A 7,686-nucleotide genomic window follows, 5' to 3' on the forward strand; every position below is an offset into this window, starting at 1 on the left:
AGGGGGTGCCATGAATGAAACCGATACCTGTCAACAGGCGATGCTGCTTAAATGTCAGCCAGTCTCACCAAGCGATGCTATTTCCCAGCCGGCATATTATGGCTTTCAAGCCGTTTTTGGTCTTCTCGTTTCAGCCATTATTAGAAGCTGGCTTTGTCGACTGCCTCCTGTATCCTTATTACTTTTCCCCGCTCTGAGCTCGAAAATGCAAACCCTTTAACGTTGTCATTTTTCTTTCAATGAAGCCTCTAGCCCCTACTGTGTGCGTGTGCACATGTGTGTGTAGGAGTGTATGTGTTAATTAGGTCCATATGTTTCAAGTCATCCGGCAAAGTATTAGCATTGGTGAGTCTATAGAATTGTTAGCACTCCGGGCAAAATGCTTACCCGCATTTGTTCCGTCTTCACATTCTGAGTTCAAAATTCCCGATAAATTAAGTATCAGTGAAACACTGGTGCCGATGTAATCGACTAGTCCCCTCTCAGAAAATCTCAGGCCTTTTGCCTTTAGTAGGAATTATTATTATTATTATTATCATTATTATTATTATTATTATTATTATTATTATTATTATTATTATTATTATTATTATAAGGCACTGAGCTGTCAGAATCGTTAGCATGTTGAACGAAATGCTTAGCGGTAATTTGCTCGTTGCTACGTTCTGAGTTCAAATTTCCCCGAGGCCAAGTTTGCCTTTAATCATTTCAGTGTCGATAAATTAAGTACAAGTGAAATATTGGGGTCGATGTAATCGATTTGTCCCCTCACCCAAAATTTCAGGCCTTGTGTTTTTAGTAAAAAGGATTAATATCATCATTATTATTATTATTATTATTATTATTATTATTATTATTATTATTATTATTATTGGCTGAAGAAAAATTAAATTAAAGAAAGCGAGGAAATTTATTTAGTAAATTAAATAAAACGCAAAGAATGAGCAACAAAGACACATTAGAAAAGCAATATGTATATATTATATGTATACACATATTGTATATATGCATACATGATAAGGTTAATATTGTTACATTTATCGTGTGTATATACATATTGTATATAAGGCGGCGAGCTGGCAGAAACGTTAGCACGCCGGGCAAAATGCTTAGCGGTATTTCGTCAGTCGTTACGGTCTGAGATCGACTTTGCCTTTCATCCTCTTGGGGTCGATAAATAAAGTACCAGTTTCGCACTGGGTCGATGTAATCGACTTAATCCCTTTGTCTGTCCTTGTTTGTCCCATCTATGTTTAACCCCTCGTGAGCAATAAAGAAATGTATATACATATTGTATATATGTGGACATAACGCCATCGAAAACAATTTCTACTGCAAGCATGCATGTTTCTGCTGCAGAATCTTCCGGTAGAAAGAGACAGCATCTGCAGAAAGGTTGCTTCACATGGTGCTTAAGCACATGTGGGTCGGATATGCAAGTGCATAAATGTGTGTGTGTGAGTGTGTGTGTATGTGTGTGTGGTACTAACAACATGAAGAAAGGCTAACGCCAGAAATTCTTTAATGAGTGCTAAATTCGCTTTTACCGTAGGTTTCGTGCTAATGAATTACTAAGTAATTATTCAATTAGACATACAAATGACATTACATTTCACCATAATGGCTAATGTTCACTTTATCCATTAATTGAAATTCCTTTTAAGCGCGTGCTTATATTGTGTATGTATGTGTGCGTGTACATATATGCATATATATATATATATATATATATATATATATATATATATACATAAACACACATACACACACACACACACACACACACACACACACACACACATATATATATATATATATATATATATATATACACACATACACACAAACATATTCTGAAGCACATGCACAATTATATCTGTATATGTGTAAATGTGTTTACATGAGTGTTTGTGTGTGTCCACGCGCGTGTGAGATATCTTTGGTTGCTGTCTTTTTGAGTATTTCCTTCGGCCATTAACAGGGTAAGTACTAAAAGTGCACTCAGCTGAGAATCATGACCGTTTCGTGATGTCCATTCGATAATCGCTTGATCAAAGGTGTTTGCGATAACATTATACACTAAGCAGTTAATATTAATATTACATTGCTTGCCGTCATAAAAGGTGGAAGTAAACATGAGATAATCTAATTGTCCTAGTTTACTAAAACACGACCGTGGGTCTGTTTTATTATGTACCACTTGTGCTAAATCACAATAACAGTAAACGTCTTCCTAAAATGATAGGTTTTGTATAAGAATCGATGTGTCAGAATCGATATTTGATATGTATAGATAGTAAATGTAAGAAGCTTGCTATGTAACTATGTGGTTACGGAAAAGAAAGAGCTCATGACAAATAATCTTCAAGCAAACCTGTGTCAAATACTTGAAACAACGTAGGTGACTTTAAAAGAATACAGAGGCCGGTTAGTAACGTTAAGCATAAGCAATTCGACAAATGTCTACCACTCCAGTAAGAACAGGTATGATCAAAATAACAGCCTTTCATAGCTTTTTCCAACCCAGTTTCATGCATAAGGCTTGAGAAGATACTTCTCCAAGTAGCACCGCACAATTAAATATAACCCGAAATCCTGTGATTGCGAAACGAACTTCTTAAGCATGTGGCCATATATGGCTGTGTGTATTTTACTTCTTTGTCAAAATTTTGATAGAGGCGTAATTAACACAAAAATTTTTAAATCATTAATCTATTACAAAGAATCTAGTTCTTGTGTTCTATGTTGGAAATTAAAATCCAGTTTATTTATTGTTTCGTAGCGCCTATCTTCCAACGTAAATTGTCTGCCAGAAAATTCAATGCTTTCAGGAAAGTCATAAATCAAGGCCCTACAACAGTATAAAACCATTTTGCCTTCCGAGTAACCGTCTATATAGTTATTTGTGTAAAATTTGCCTTGGATAAAAGCAATGATTAGTCACAATCGTTAGAGTACATTTAGGTATGAAGTTCCGTTTATTTACGCTCTAAATTACAATTTTATCAAATATATTTTGTCTTTTTTCATTCTGATGTTGATAAAACAGGCATCAGACAAGTACAGAAGCAATAAAATCAAATCAATTTCCCTCCCCGAAATTGACGTCTGGCGCATAACTATTATAAGCCATTATGTCGCTTCATCTGCACCTGTACTGGCCAAGAGTCTCGTTTCAAGACTAAACTCACAAAGAAGAAATCAAGCTACACGTAATTTAACATTTACAACTAATTTTGAATGTTTAATAAGTATCATAACAGAGACGCGTGGCCGAATGGTTGAGGTGTTAGACTCACTGTCGTACGATCAGGATTTAGATTCTTAAAACGGAAAGTGGTTATTGTTCTTGCATAAAATACCATTTTTCGCGTGGTGCCAGCTGAAGATATTTGGCAACACTAATTGAAGATTAAGTACTGCGACAGAACGGCGTCCCATTCAAAGAGAAGTATTGTGATCTCTGTCGATCAATACGGCCAGAAACCCGAATAAATCTCCAACCCAATTAGCTTATAGGCTCATGACATTCCTGAGAACTAGATATATATATATATATATATATATATATATATATATATATATATATATATGTATGTATATATATATATAGGTATGTATATATATATATATATGTATATATATATATATATATATATATGTAATATATATATATATAATATATATTATATATATATTATATATATTTTATAGTACTATATGTATATGTATGTATGTATGTATATGTTACGGAATATACACATTTACTCTCTGATCCTAATGGAATAGTTTTAGCGGCAATTTAGCAAATTGTTTGCTGTAGGCGGAACAGTACGTTAACCTTGAAAGTCGATTACGTACAACGACCATTTAAAAGCTTTGTCTTGAATTCTCTAACAAATAAACTGGAGTAAATAACAACGAAAAAAGATACAGTTAATTCAGTAGATAAAAGCCTGCTGAAATCTATTTCAAGTTATTTTAATTACAGGACTATAGAAAAAACATTTGCGATGCAAAATGAAAAAAGAAAAAATTAACTAAACAAAATTCCTAATATTAGAAGTTGCTTTTTTCTGACGCTACGTATATATTTTTCCTTAAGTACGCAGCAGTATGTTAGTGGTGCTTGTTAGCTTGTTTCATACATTACAAAGACATGAAAAATATTATCGTTTTGGCTTCAGAGCATTAAGACAGGGAAATATACAAATTTAAGTTGGCCCAGCAGTTTTAGCCCTATCCACTTTTTCATTGTTTAAAGAATAGTGAGTGCTAAACATAATTATCATAGTCAACCTAGATATTTTAATGAAACGCAAAATGAGGAAAAGAGGTATTATTAAAAAAAGCTTTATGTATATATCTTCATTATTAATTCTCAAAGGTCAGCAATTTCTTAATGTTTCATTTTGAAGATAATAGTTTTCAGTTCGTAAGTTCAAGTTTATTCAATTTTCAGAATCATGTTTATGACTTCTCAATGTAAATTTAAATTTGATGCCGCAGACAAATTGTATTTGATTTCATGCTGCAAAAAAAAAATGAAAAAAAAATTTGAAACTTGATATGATTTAGTAAACAATTTTGAATTTCAACTTGTCCAGTGTTTACATTTACCAAAATAATGATTACATATAGAAAACAACAACGCGCATATCTTAAAAATAAGAATATAAATTTGTGTAATAATCTGTATATTTATATATATACATATGTACATGTATATATATGCATATATATATATATATATATATATATATATATATATATATATATGTGTGTGTGTGTGTGTGTGTGTGTGTGTGTGTGTGTGTGTGTGTGGTGTGTGGTGTGTGTGTGAGTGTGTGTATGTGTGTGTGTGTGACTGCAAGAAGCTTGCTTCACGACCGACCACATATTCCGGGTTCAGTATCACTGCTCTGCACCTGGGCAAGTGTCTATAGCTTCGGGCCGACCAAAGCCTTGTGAGTGGATTTGGTAGACGGAAACTAGAGAAGCCCGTGGTAATATATATATATATATATATATATATATATATATATATATATATATATATAGTTATTTCTTAGGGAATAAAAATTCTGGCATCACAGGGGTTCAAATTATTCTCAATGAAGAAATAATGTATGTATATTAAATATATATATTATATATATATATATAAGTATATATGTGTGTGTGTGTGTGTATATATATATATGTTGGGTGTGTGTTGTATATATATATATATATATATGTATGTGGTTGTATATATATTTGTGTGTGTATGTCTGTGTTTGTCCCCCCACCATCTCTTGACGACCGATCCTGGTATGTTTATGCCCCCATAAATTAGCGGTTCGGCAAAAGAGACTGATCGAATAAGTACTAGGCTTACGAAGAATAAGCCCTGGAGTCGATTTCCACGGTTTAAAATCGCTTCGATAACGCGCGTGACAAATCAAACACGCATGAAGGCATGGATGAGAGAACCATGGTATATCGATTATACCATGGTTCTTTAAGGACGCACTGAAACCCTCTCTGAAAGCCTTCAACATCGACCATGACACTTGGGAGCAATCTTTTCTAGACAGAGAAGGATGGCGATCAGCTGTCCACAAGGGTTCCAACACATGCGAGACCAATAGGATCGCTGCTGCTGAAGACCGCAGACAAGCCAGGAAGAACAGAGCTAACAACCCGGTAGCAGGCGCTACCATTCCCTGTCCACACTTTCGGCGCAGATTGGCCTCAGTAGCCATCTGCGGACTCATAAAACAAGCCCACCCCACCCCAGGATGACTAGATGGTTTCGTCGCGTTGACGTACACAAAAAAAAAAAAAGATATCGATTATATAATTGGAATTACACACAAACACACACACACACGTATATATATATATATTCGTGGCTTAGTGGTTAGGGTATTTGGCTCACGATCGTAAGGTCATAAATTCGATTCCAGGCGGCGCGCATTACATCCCTGAGGCAAGGCACTTTATCTCACGTTGCTTCATTTCACTCAGCTGGAAAAATGAGTTGTACATGAATTTCTAAGGGCTAGCCCCTTCGCATTATATATCACGACGTACCTCCTTGAGGACTACATTAAGGGCACGCATGTCTGCGGAATGCTCAGCCACTTGCATGTTAATTTCACGAGCAGGTTGTTCTGTTGATGGGATCAACTGGAATCCTAGTCGTCGTCAACGACGGAGTACCATTTATGCATACAAACATCCATACATGCTCATTTCTTCAAATTAGTTTTAGGACCGTAACACGAAGCAGAACATGTATTTCAAGAGACGTCATACGTAAAACATCAGATTTTTGGATTTATTCGGCAACATCGGCCACACACACGCACACGCGTGCGCGCACACATACACATAAAGTCATGCAGACACACACACACACACATGCATTTATATGTATATATATATATATATATTTATGCGTGTACATATGAAATCACTTTACACTATAGTTGCAGGTACTTTGCTAAGATGACGCGCAATGAGATTGAACGTTGATCGTCCATGTAGCGAAATAAAGTTTTTAAAGATACATCCATGCTTGTATTTAGATTACTGTTTAAATTTTCTTTATTACCCCCGCCTTAGCGAAGGCAGAGACATTGTTTTCAGTCATGTTTTTTTTCCTTTTTTTAAAATTTTTGTCCATGGACAAGATATCTCAAGAACCGCAGGCTGGATTTTGCTAAAACTTTCTGGGATGTTTGGCATCGTGATTGTCACGAATAGATTAGATTTGGGGATCGATCCAGTACTGGACAAGAACTCTGGATTATTTGTTATATCTACTTTACTTGATTACGATCTAACGTTAACTTTCAAGTTTTTCTCATTTATCTCCCTTTAGGCTGTAACTATTTTGAACGATGAATTTTTAAACTTTGGCTCGTATTAGATAAGGATAAACTATTTATTACTGTTACTAAATTTTCTACAGCCATCTTCACATTCCATGACTACCATTGGGATCGATCAAGTACCATACAAGTATTCTGAATTAATTTCCCGGTTTATTTTATTTAATCTTTTAGAGCGGTTCGTTTTTAGCATTCTTGTTTGTGAGAGCGGTCGAGTATATTTCAGATATTCTCATTTTAAAAATCATCTCCGGGTAATCGTTGAGAGGACGTTGGCGTAGGCAAGGCGGAGGTTTGCGCTCTCTGAGTGCTCTTGTTTTAATTGTTTTGCTGAAAGATAGTTGCTGAGTATACAAAACGGCAATCAGTTCCTCTCTGAAGGCATACTTCATTACTTCAGTATAATATGTGGTTTCCCGTTTCATCCTTGATATTCTGTTGTCTCCCTGTATGGTAATTTTAAGTATTTCAGTTAACATATTTAGGAAAATATGCAATAACCTACAATCCAGGATACATTTTCTCATCTATTCCATTAAACCTGAGGTCGAAATTGTTAACGATACTGTTTGAAACGGACTGGCTTGACAAACATGCTAATAGACGATTGGTCCAAATACCAACAGTTTATTTATTTGCATATGCCACTATGTTGACTATCTCTCTTTATCAATCTACTTTTTTTTATATAACTATTATTCATTTTTGCTTTAGCTTATCTTTATTTTTGTGTATGTGTGTGTTTATCCATTTATCAAACTAGCAATTTCGATTTTCCGTGACTTCGTAAATTATGTGGTTTAAC

The 7,686-nt window shown here is 34.8% G+C and overlaps 1 protein-coding gene across 1 annotated transcript in view; it reads left to right on the plus strand.

Annotated features, from left to right (window-relative positions):
• Positions 1-7,686, plus strand: part of LOC115216255 (gonadotropin-releasing hormone receptor) — a 223,342-nt gene that overhangs the window by 207,308 nt on the left and 8,348 nt on the right. The gene's annotated exons all lie outside the window — the stretch shown is intronic.

This window comes from Octopus sinensis, linkage group LG10, assembly GCF_006345805.1.
Source record: "Octopus sinensis linkage group LG10, ASM634580v1, whole genome shotgun sequence".
Lineage (NCBI taxonomy): Eukaryota > Metazoa > Mollusca > Cephalopoda > Octopoda > Octopodidae > Octopus > Octopus sinensis.